Source organism: Phocoena sinus, chromosome 15, assembly GCF_008692025.1.
Source record: "Phocoena sinus isolate mPhoSin1 chromosome 15, mPhoSin1.pri, whole genome shotgun sequence".
Lineage (NCBI taxonomy): Eukaryota > Metazoa > Chordata > Mammalia > Artiodactyla > Phocoenidae > Phocoena > Phocoena sinus.
The window spans coordinates 8,626,354-8,639,160 of record NC_045777.1 but is presented as its reverse complement, the minus strand read 5'-3'; positions in this window follow the sequence as shown (position 1 = coordinate 8,639,160).

Here is a 12,807-nt window from a genome sequence, read left to right as displayed (position 1 = left end):
GTGATCAACTAATAAGTTAGCAGTCCTTGGTGACACAGGCTGTGATGAAAACGAAGCAAGGGAGGGTAGAAGGCGACTCGAGTGAATGTACAGGGAAAACGTCTCTGGGCAGTGACCTGGGAGGAGATGCAAACGGTAAAAAGGAGCCAGTCCCGAGAAGATCTGGGAGAATGTTGTTAGAACTCAGCCACCAGCCAAACTACTACTTCTTCTTCTTCTCCTCCTTCTTCTTCTCTTTTATCTACTTATTAAGTTATTTATTTATTGGCATTTTTAACCCTTTAAAAATGTAAAAGCTTTCTTAGCTCAAGTGCTGTACAAAAACAAGCTGCCAACCAAACTTGTCTCACTCAAACCAAGTTCTAGGGGGAATAAAGGGGTCCACAAGTGCAAAGGCCCTGAGGCAGGTATGAGTTTAATGCATTAGACCAACAGGAAGAAGGCTTGAGTCAGTGGGGCTTAGTAGGTTAAGCAGAAGAGGAGGCTAGAATTTTAAAATGTGGGCAGAAATTCAGATTTTATTTTATAAATGATGAAAAGGCACTGGAAGATTTTAAGCAGGGGATGAATAAGTATGTGTTTGCATGTGTGTAAAAGAGACACTTATGTTCCCCCACTCGCCACAGTATATCTCCCAGCAACTTCCACTAATCTCCTTTCATGGCAGTTCCAGGAAGGGAAGGAAAAACAAACCTCGTGTGAAAAGAGCCCTGTGTCTGTTGTTTTCGACTTTTCCCTTACTGTGCTTTCCCCTCCTCTTCCCATGATCATTTGTCTTTTCCTTTAAATAGGCCACTCGAAGCCACACTGTCTAATTTTTCATAGGTGATCGACTGCTGAGTGCAGGTTTAGGTAGACAGAGGGAAGCCGCTGATAAGCCAGAGCACGGATTCTATTAGGGAAATGCGGTGGTAATTAATGAATCCTGCCAGTAATTGGGAAGGTGTGAGTCCCCGTAATATCGTAATGATAGTCATCCGTCTGGGCAGCCCCCCGTCACTCTGAGCCATCTCTCATCACTCTCTGATCTCAAACTCTTAGCCATGCAAATCTCCCTGACAGGACGTTGTATCTCTGTCTCCCTAATTGGCCGGTATAGAGTTGTTTATGAATATTGTCGGCATTTAGGCCTCAGCTGGAGCTTGCTCAAAAATCTTTAGCAAAGTTGCCTTAATAACATTGTCAAGTATGTTTCTATACCTGTTTCGATATCTGTTTTTAAGCCAGCAGAGGTTCATGATGAAATTAAGTGATGCATTGTGTGGACTGGAGCTCTGTGTGTAATGGTTATTAAACCGTTTTTGAAGTAAAAACCAATTTACCGTAATTTCTCATCCCGCTTAGGGTAGAACTTCGGTTTGTGTGCAGGAACAGGATGCCTTCCTTAAGAGCATGTCCTCGGTCCTGAAAATCACATTGAGTATGTTAATGCCATCTTCAGACACAACTATTTGCAAAGATTACAGTTTTGCATTGAGACTGGTTTCTAAACATCCGTCACCATTAAGTTCCAAATGGGCACCTTTACTGGAACCATTTGCTACGTTTTCTTGCCAGTAATTTTTCCTGCACGCAAGTAGCTATGCTTTTGTCTCCCCCAACCAAACTGGGTGATGAATTGTTTGAAATGCTATGAAATTTCTTTTTAAAGCCCTTATAAATCTGGTGAGTTTAATGTGTCTGTCGTGATGTTTAAGAGGGATCTTTTAAATATTTAGAAAACATGGGAAATAGTATTTTAATATATAATCAACACAAGTATTCAAATATGAAACAGTACAGTTCAGAGTGCGTCTTTATCAATTCCAAAGAGCAGAGAAATTTAAGAAACTCTGGTCTCCATTTTTCCCACGTGGAGGAAGAGACTTAGGTGCAAAGGACAGCACAGATTCAGAAGCCTTCAGGCTCAGCTCTTCCTCTCGCCAGCTCTGTGTCGCCTTGATTAAATTTCTCAGCCTCACTAAGCTTCAGGTTTCCCATCTGCCTCCCCACCCTCCGCAAATGTAGTTTTCAGGCTTACAACAAATTAATGGCTATGAATGTACATAATACATGGAAAGGGCTTTGCAATCAGACCTAAGTAGCTCTGCCACATACTGGCTGCAAGAACGTGGACAAATCATTTAACCCCTCCTGAGCCACAGTTTCTGAATCTGTAAAGTGGGCCAGATAATACAAACTTCGTAGGGTAGGTCTGAGGAGGAGAGATCATGAATAGAAAGTACACAGGATGAGTTTGACACCCAGCAGTTCCTCCACCAATGGTGGCTCAGACTCATTGAAACCCCTGGAGAGCCAGGCCTAGCACAAAGGGCACTCAGTAAAAATTCACAGAGTGAATGGAGGGACCACAGGCACCATCGACATTTAAGACATGGTTGCCACTGTTTTGCCCACTTCTGCAGTCTCCACACTTGACCTTCTTGTCGGCTTTCACAGCTGCTGGGGAAAACGTTAAAGCAGGGAGGCCAGCAGTGTGAGGACCGGGGAAGGATGGAGTGAGGAGAAGCATCCCCGGGATTCTGCACTCTGGAGTTTAAATCAGGGGACCAACCATCCCAGTTTGCCTGGGAGTGAGGGGTTTCCCAGAATGAGGAACCAAAACCAGTACAGCCCAGGCAAACTGGGATGATTTGTTCACCCTAAGTTCAAACAAAACTCCTCTTTTAGCCTCAAGCACAAGCCCTCGGCAGGCCATGGTTTTCTAAAGCCCAAAATTCTCAGAAAACCTTCTCTTACATTTTTAACTCTGTTTGCAGATTAGTTGTGTTTCTCTGTAGAACAATCTAGAATGTTCCAGGTCCTCACAAGAAATAGAAAGGGCTGCTAGGCAATGCTATCCCTCCACAGAGGGTTCCATCTCAACTCCTCCAGAAGTGTCTGTGGGTACCAGTGACAGAGCTACTGATGGCTGCTCTTATCATCTGTGTCTCTTGTTCAATGTTAGGGAGGGAAACTGTGGGAACAGGCAGGAAAAGGTAAGGGTGAGTCTGCAGGGCCAGCATCGCAGCTTTCTGCTGGGAATCAGCAGGAAGCAGTTGAGAGAGGTCACCATGCCTGGGATGGGGCTCTGAAGAAGCCAGTTTGGCAGGACTTAATCAGAGAGCCCCGTCAGCATTTCAAGGACAGACTTATGGTTTCCTATCTGTCCATAAGTAAACATTGGGAGCCCCCTCAACGGTCCAAACCTACCGAATCTTCTTTCCTCTGAGGACATCCTAGCCGAGGAAGTGTCTAGAATACATTGAAGGGTCCACAAGCCCTATAACCTCTGGTGATTTTATCACAAACCTCCCAGGGTGGTCTAGTTTGACAGCCAGGATGTTCTCATGAAAGTCTTCACTCATCCCAAGAGCAAACCAGCTGGATCATCTTTAAATTAAAGGTCTTATTTTGCAACTCCCCCAAAACCCAGCCCCGAGCTCTTTTTCTTTTTTGAATCACTCTCCCTTGCTTCCTTGGACCTGAATGAATCACCGTAATGCATGCATCTGCCGGTGGGCCTCTGTCGTGAGCATGGAGATCGACATGGTTCAGAACCTAAACTTCAAAGTGGAATAGCACGCAAGCCATGGGACTCCATCCTTGAATGTGAATGTGCTGGCATTTCAAGAAGTAAAATGCAAAGGGGGATAGAAGAGAGGGAGACACGTGAAGTGTAAGGAACTTCTCTGAGTGTAGCAGCTACCAATCCTGGATGCAAACTGCAGTGCAGAATAATTGTCAGAGGCTTGTGTAAACACATAAATAAGACAAATTTATTTTCATTATTTATATTTGGTGCTCTTTCCTTCCACTTATTTATGCTTTAAACAACAGCCACAGTAAATACAATGATAAAAAAGAGCCTCCAGTGGTCAGGAAGATTATCCAGAAGCCCTGATATACAGCAATTCCTGTTTCTCCTTTACAACCAGTAACGAACCTTAACTGGAGCCGCGTTACGTTCCCATGTGAGTGATAAGCAATGATTTATTATAAAGTGTCATGAAACCGGATTGCCATACAGTGAGACGTGAGCTAGTGGAAAATGTTCTCCTTGTTTCCCAACCTCATTACTCAAAGACACAGTGTCCCTTTACCAAGCCTAATTTAACCGACTTTTTTGAGTACTCTACTCATTGGCGATGAAAATTAGCCAAGGAGAGGATGTCCGGAAAAGTCTTGTGCCTGATGCCACCGCCCTGGTCCAGCTGGTGCTGGGGCTGATGAATTGCAAATTGGCCGGCTTCCAGAAGTCTGATCCCAAGAATCAACTCAACTCTCTGCCAAAGCAGCAAGGATATTAATGCACTCAGGAAATGAAGCCCAAAGAGAAACTTTGATGACTTTGGACTTCGTGTTAACCATATGTCATGCCATCCAGTAGAACTCATGCCTTGGTCATTTAAGACTTAACCCAATTGTACAAGGGAGCCAGCTGAGCCTGGGGAAAGATCAAACTTCTCCTAGATATGCTGGTGGTAGGTAGAAAAAATGGGTTTTTTCTACCATTTTTCTACCATCCACCGATTGATGATCGGTTCTTCTGCCACTTAATAAATCTCATGGGGATGTGTCTAACCGCTCCCCCCCACTCCCGCGCACTTCTTTTTTATATTTTATTTTTAAATATTTGTTAAAATACATTTATTTATCTATTTATTTTTGGCTGCGTTGGGTCTCCGTTGCTGTGCGCGGGCTTTCTCTAGTTGCAGCGAGCGGGGGCTACTCTTCATTGCGGTGCGCGGGCTTTCTCTAGTTGCGGTGAGCGGGGGCTGCTCTTCATTGCGGTGCGCGGGCTTTCTCTAGTTGCGGTGAGCGGGGGCTGCTCTTCATTGCGGTGCGCGGGCTTTCTCTAGTTGCGGTGAGCGGGGGCTGCTCTTCATTGCGGTGCGCGGGCTTCCTCTAGTTGCGGCGAGCGGGGGCTGCTCTTCATTGCGGTGCGCGGGCTTCCTCTAGTTGCGGCGAGCGGGGGCTGCTCTTCATTGCGGTGCGCGGGCTTCCTCTAGTTGCGGCGAGCGGGGGCTGCTCTTCATTGCGGTGCGCGGGCTTTCTCTAGTTGCGGCGAGCGGGGGCTGCTCTTCATTGCGGTGCGCGGGCTTCTCACTGTGGTGGCTGTTCTTGCTGCGGAGCACGAGCTCTAGGTGCCCGGGCTCAGTGGTTGTGGCGCGCACGGGCTTAGTTGCTCTGCGGCACGTGGGACCTTCCCGGACCAGGGCTCTAACCCATGTCCCCTGAATTAGCAGGTGGATTCTTAACCACTGCACCACCAGGGAAGTCCTATTTTTAAATATTTTTAGACTTAGTTGCAAAAATGGTAGAGAAGTGCTTCACCCAGCTTTCCCTATGTTAACATATTACCCGACCATGGTACAATGATCAGAACCAGGAAATCAACATTGGCTCATCACTATTCACTAAACTATAGACCTTATTTGGTTTTTTGTTGTTGTTTCTTTGCGGTACTCGGGCCTCTCACTGTTGTGGCCTCTCCCGTCGCAGAGCACAGGCTCCGGACGCGAAGGCTCAGCGGCCATGGCTCACGGGCCCAGCGGCTTCGCGGCACGTGGGATCTTCCCGGACCGGGGCACGAACCCTTGTCCCCTGCATCGGCAGGCGGACTCTCAACCGCTGCGCCACCAGGGAAGCCCTAGACCTTATTTGAATATTGTCTAACTTTTCTTTTGCTGCTCCAAGATCTAATTTAGGATCTCACATTGGACTTAGTTGTTGTGCATCCTTTTCCTCCCATCTTTGAAAATCCCGCGATCTTTCCTTGTCTTTTATGATGTTAACACTTTAGTCAAATACTGGTCAGTTATTTTGTAGATTCTTTCCAGTTTGGGTTTGTCTGATGTCTTCTCATGATTAGACGGAGGTTCTGCATTTTGGGCAAGAATACCATAGAAATCGGGTTCCCTTCCCAGTACATCGTATCAGGGATTTCATGAGTTAATATGTCCCATCACTGGGGATGTCCACTTTGATCACATGGGTAAGGTGGAACGTGGCACTTTCCTTTAAAATATGAAGTGTGCACCTCCTATAGTCCGTAACTTTGTGGTGTTAGCCAAAATAACATGAAGTGAAAACATTCCATTCAGTATCCTGTTACACTAGCTGCGTGATTTGGGACACAGAATTTAATGTTTCTCTGAAGCACATTTTCCCCACCTGGAAAAAGAAAATAACGCCAATCACCCTTCAAGACCACTGGAAACATTAATGATCATATAGGCAAAGTAGACGTCCCAGTATGCCCTCAAAAGTAGATACCTCTGAAAACATCTTGGGCAATTTGCACCCGTTATTGCCAGCCCTCACAAAACGTGATGCACGTATTCATCACCTATTTACAGAGCAGAAGCCTGGAACTTGGGGATAGGAAGTGACTTTTTCATGTCCTTCCTCTCTGTCAGCCTCCCACAACTCATCACCCCTATCCCGGGAACGCTTTCCTGTGGCCTCCCCAGATAAACTCAGACTGCCCTTTTGATATTAGTAACCACCCCTAACCATTGGTCAATACTGCAAAGCAGGACCACCTGGCAGTTAAATATATGATCCCCAGAATCGGCATGCTCTCAGTTCAAGTACTCGCTGGGATCCTTTGGGCAAGCTGCTCAGATTCTCTCTGCCTCTGTGTCCTCCTCAAAGGACCTAACTCATAGGGCTGTTGTGAGGATTAAGGAAAGGAATAAGTAGAAGCTCTCAGCATCCTTCACAGCACATAGTAAGCACAAAACCATTATCTAATTAGCTATCATTTCCAATTACTCAATCAACAAACATATACGTGTCCGGCACTGCTGAAAGCTCTGGCAATAACCACTGAAGGAGACAAAATATGTCCCTGGCCTTGTTGAGTTTATATTACAATAGGTAAGACAGACAAAAAGCAAGGAAATAAGTAATGTAATATCACTTCTCTTAAGCAATGTGTTGGTTAAATGAACTTACCAACTCTTCCCCTAGACAAGCTTCTGTCCTTAGCCGAGTTGCTCCCTCAACATGAAATACCACCTGCCCCATTTTCACATACTAAAGTCCTACTCCTGTCTTCAAGGCCTAACTCAGCTTTCCTCTATTTCATTTTTTGTTTCCTGATTCTTTAATTAGATAGGATGACTTCCTTGTGATCCCTCCCACTAAGAGGGTCCCAGAGTCTGCTCTGTAATGCTGTTACCTATGTACACATCCATCACCACCCCCTTGAAGCCTCCAGAGCAGCCCTTACCTCCCGCCCTTTGGCAACACTGATCTACTTTTTGGTTACATGCTCTGTGTTCAACCATCTTCACTAGATTATAAATTATTTCCCTGCAAACAGAAGCCACGCCTGCATAATCCACTTGCCGAGACCCTCTTCTTGAGATCAGGGCCTGACATGAGCAGGTATGCAAATGTTTGTTGATTGAACAAATACATCAGTAAATGGCCATGTCTTCACCCTCTTGCTGAATTGTGATTCTCAGAAGGCAGTGGCTTTGCCTCACTCATTTAATATTGGTTGCCATGAGCTGAGACTTAGCGATACTGGACATATTTGGTCTACCCATTATTTTGCTTGAGGTTTTGACCTGGTCTCTCTTTCTGTGTCACCATCTCACCCTCTTTAAGATACATGCCTCTCTCCTTGGAGTGTTTTTCACTATATTGCAAGAGTTATGTGAAGGTAAAAAGAAAGAATACAAGTAAAGCATTCTGGTTGCCTTGACAATGAAGTGCTTCAGAAATCACAGAGATTGCTTCTTGTGGCCAGCAGCTAGTCCCTGACTTTTCCTGAACTTATGCAAAACACATCTGCCCTTCTCCTATTATTGTTGAGGATTTAATAAGAAATTATTACTAATTTTACTGAAAAGGAGACTCGGAAGACCACATTTTTCTCTCTAGTACTCATGTGGGCTGCCAGGAAAAGAAAACAAAAAGTGCCAAGTTGTGGCTTTAAGTGTTTATCCCTTCTCTACAATATCCTTCTTTTCTCTCCCCTTCAACATTACTCTCCAGTCTCAGAAGAAAAACAAAAAAAATGAAGAAGAAGAAAACAATGAATCTTTCTTCCCCAGCCTAACGTACACATCTTGGGAAACAGATTGGAAAATCTTTCTGGAAAAAATGGACTGAAATTCCAAACCAATACACTGTATTGTTTATGCCACTCATGAAAAATTTTGTGAAGCTCTTCTAGGTAAAGAACAGTCTCAAGTTTCTACACAGCATATGCACAGGAGGCGGGGTCATCGGGGATGGTTCTTCTTTAGGATGGGGTGTAATTTTCTCAATTTCTGGTTCTTAACCATCTAGATCTAAAAATTGACCAATTAAAACACTCAAATGTGCAATAGGGAATAAAGAATTCATATTTTTATAAACCATACATTTCAAACTTGTTCTGGAAATCATATCTATTGGGTACTCCATACACTAGACCAAAGTAAGAATTATTTTCTTGACAATGTCTGTGCTAACCTCAGGGAGTTGGGATATCTTACCTCTGTGCCCCAACCTCACTGGCTTTCTTTCAGGTCCTTGAACAAGTCAGACTCCTTCCTGCCTAAGGGCCAAATATATTGGGATTTCTCTAAGAATTCTCTTTTATCAATTCTTTATCTGGCTGGCTTAGTTTTAACCAATTCTTCGGATCCTGGCATAAAACACCCTCTTTATAAATGTCTATTGTAGCAGACTTCCCTGGTGGTGCAGTGGTTAAGAAGCTGTCTGCCAATGCAGGGGACACAGGTTCAAGCCCTGGTCCAGGAAGATCCTACATGCCGTGGAGCAACTAAGCCTGTGCGCCACAACTACTGAGTCTGTGCTGTAGAGCCTGCGAGCCACAACTACTGAGCCCCCGTGCCACAACTACTGAAGCCCACGTGCCTAGAGCCCATGCTCCACAGCAAGAGAAGCCACTGCAATGAGAAGCCCATGCACCGCAATGAAGAGTAGCCCCCACTCACCACAGCTAGAGAAAGCCTGCATGCAACAATGAAGACCCAATGCAGCCAAAAATAAACATAAATAAATAAATAAAACTTTTTTAAAAAGTCTATTGTAGCATCCTCTCTCTTCTCCAAGATATACCCAAGCACACATGCAGACTAAGTTAGAAACCCCTCTTATTCTCCCTCATAAATCCACATGCTTTTCTGCATGATGTTTGTCTCCACTGTAATTAATGTTTTTATCATTTGTGTGAGTGTCTGCCCCAGACCTTTTCCTTCCTAGACCATAGAGGTGGGGATCATTTTAGTCTTGACCATCATATAGTACAGTAAGCACACAGTAGAGACTCCATAATTGAGTAGATTCATTATTGGGTTGAATGAATGAATACATGATTGGGTTTGCTAGTAGGGTCTGGGAAAACCTAGGTGAAGAGAGCCTAGGAAGCAGGTCAAACCTGATGATGGATAGACTTAGGTTTGCTCAAGGGAGTGTAGTCTGCAAAATAAAGATCCCAATTATAGTCAAGAAGAATAGCCAAGGTCATGACCAGAACAAGAGTGCTTCATCAAGTATGAAGAACAAAGGGAAGTTCATAGCCCCAGAGGAGCAATGAAGGGCATAGGACAGGCTTCAGATGCAATTCGCGCTGGGTCAAGGTAAGTGGTTTAGGAGTTTAACTGTGGAAAGTCTGAGGGACTTGGAGGCCCTGCTTTATGTGACACAGGGGCCAGACAGCGTTCAATGGAGAGTCTGAGCTCTCACATCAACCTTTATTAGCTTTGTGAACTTGAGCCAATTACGTCACCTCTCTGAGCCTCAATAACTTCACCTGCAAAATGGGGATATTAACACCCACTTCGACAACAGGACAGCGTTTGTATAAAAGAACGTTATGTATGTGAAGGTTCATGCCATGGTTCTTGCACGTTCTTCTACTCAGGTCTTCCAAGAAGTTTCGACTCAGCAATGGGTCCTGTCTCTCCTTCACGTTTTTCTCAAGGCATGGGTTCTATCACTGTTTGATGTGTCTGCCTTATCCATCCTTTATAGAGTGGAAGCTTCTTGGAGGAGGAAACTTGTGTTACTCACCATAATTCTGTTAGATTCCCGGTAGCACACAGGTTGGGTGGGTGACAGAAAGGCTAACTATTCAGAGGTCCTAGGCAGGAATGAAGACTGTGGAATTATCAATCAGCTCTAATGCTACATGTGATCCTTCCCCAGGGATCCATGGCTTGGAAGCTAGCTGATGTCACAAAAGAAACACTTGATACATATTGAATGAATAGATGAATGAATGAATGAATTTGCCTTTCGTTATGCATGGCAATAAAGAAAAAGAAATTTAACTTTGTCTTCAAGATTTTTGAATGCCTCTGCCAACAACTAAATCTCTTCCAGGGAGGGCAGATGGCAGCCTGTACAATGAACAATTTAATCTTTAGAAAATGGAACAACTTTGCCAGCAAACTCCATTTTTCTCCACGAACACATTGTCAATAACATGTGCTCTCAAATATGTGGTGAAATTGATGACTGGGCCCTGATTTATGGAAACAACAACAAATTAAATGATTTCTTAGCTTGGGGTCCTTCGGATCAGCTATGAATTTTTTTTTTCCCTGTGCTCTAATAATAGAAGAGGTCTAATTAAAATGCCTTGCTGGCTGATTGTGTGTGTGGAGTACAGGAAAGAAAGGAGAGTGTCCAGTTCATCTTAATGTAAAATCAGGAGGGGAGAAGCCACTTATGTGATAATGAAGATTAACTTAGGCTGATGCTGGGGCTCCCTCCTCACATAAAGGCAGATATTGAGGGAATCCTTCATACAAACACTTTGGGGACCACTTATTTAGCGCCTTGTAAGAAAGTTTCTTGGTCTTGGATAGACTTGAGGCTTTGGACTTGGATGACAATAGACCAGGGTGGAGAGGGTTGCTCAGAGAAATGGGACTCTCTATTCCTGAATCACAGCCTGGTTCAGAAGGAGTCCCTGTCCTAGAACTCCTCCTTCGAGAATGACGATTCTAAACGCATATTTGGATCAAGAAGTTTTTTGAGAATCTGATGAGAGCTACTGATCCCCTCTCCAGAAAAAATAAACAAGTGTATATTTACAAATGCATACACACACATACACAGAAATGCAAGATTTGCTTGTGGTGTCATGTCTCTCCTCTGCCATAAGCTTGAATAACTTGAGCAACAATTTCTACTCAAAATTCCAGGCATCACCAGCTTTCCTATAATGCTCATCCAAGGTTAAGAATCGCTTGATTTAAAGAACCCTTGGTGGGACTTCCCTGATGGTCAAGTGGCTAAGACTCCACTCTCCCAATGCAGGGGGCCCGGGTTCAATCCCTGGTCAGGGAACTAGTTCCCACACGTGGCAACTAAGGATTCACGTGCCGCAGATAAAAGATCCCGCGTGCCCCAACAAAGATCACACACACAGCAACGGAGATCCGCGTGCCTCAACTAAGACCCAATGCAGCCAAATAAATAAATAAATATTTAAAATAACTAACTAAATAAAGAGGCCTTGGTGTCTGTAGGTCACGAAATTCTTAATCATTTCAGGCTGCATACTTCTTTGGCCATCTGGTGTAGCCCGTGGAACCCTTCTCAAAACGAATGCTTTTAAAGATATAAGATAAAATACCTAGGGTTAAAAAAATTCATGGAAATACAGTTATCAAATATTAAAGAAACTAATTTGTGGTATAGTAACAAATGAATTTTTTATATACATTAAATAGCGTGACCATAACTAAGGCTAATAACCACTGTAATTTCAAAGTAATGATGAGTGTACATGATATCGCAAGATATTTACATTTACAATGTGACATGAAAATATCTGTGACATTTTGGTGAAAATATTGGTGATAAAAACCATAATGCTGCTACTACTATTGTGATTTCATGTCCACATTCATAGATGAAGGAAATGTTGAATTTCAGTTAAAGGTTCATGAAATTAAAGCTGTAATTTTCTTTCCCACGCAAGTTCACGGGTCCCCTGAATTCTGTGCGTGGGTGTCGGGTGAAGGTTTCCTTCCCTGGTTTTCCTCATGGTGTAGAAATGACCTTAGGCACGTGACGCCTCCCCTCTCACTTTGACCTCAAGCCTGACTCACATCATCTTATTTTCTCATTATTATTGACTGAAACATCTCCTAACTAAAAGCACAATGATGGGAATATGGCGTACATCTGATTGGCTTGACTCTGAAGCTCTGTTTCAAATATGCCCCATCCCTAGGGGCAGAGGCAGCTACGTGCAGAGGAAGAAAGGACTGTCTGTGGGAAACCTGTTTTTTTTGTTTGTTTTTTTTGCTAGTGATGTTAATTGTCTCTTCATTCATTTATTTATTTATCTTGGGGGTGGGGGTACGCAGGCCTCTCACTGTTGTGGCCTCTCCCGTTGTGGAGCACAGGCTCTGGACGCACAGGCCCAGCAGCCATGGCTCATGGGCCCAGCCGCTCCGCGGCATGTGGGATCCTCCCACACCGGGGCACGAACCCGTGTCCCCTGCATCGGCAGGCGGACTTTCAACCACTGCGCCACCAGGGAAGCCCTGTGGGAAACCTGTTTAACCTAGAACTTAAGCTTCCAGAAGGCAAGGACCAAACTGTCTTGTTCCAGGTTGAACATTCCAGCACCTAACCCAGTGCCGGGCACAGGAAAACCTCTCAACACGTACTGATTCAACCAAGGAGTAAACATCAGCGGTCAGTTAGCAAAGAACAAGGGAGACCTTCCCGGACTGTTTAATCCAAGGGGCTGGCATTCCATGGATGTCTCTGTCTGGAGATCTTCTGAGGAAAATGGACCCATTTAAGTTAAGTGGAGAGAAGTCTCCCCGCCTCTAT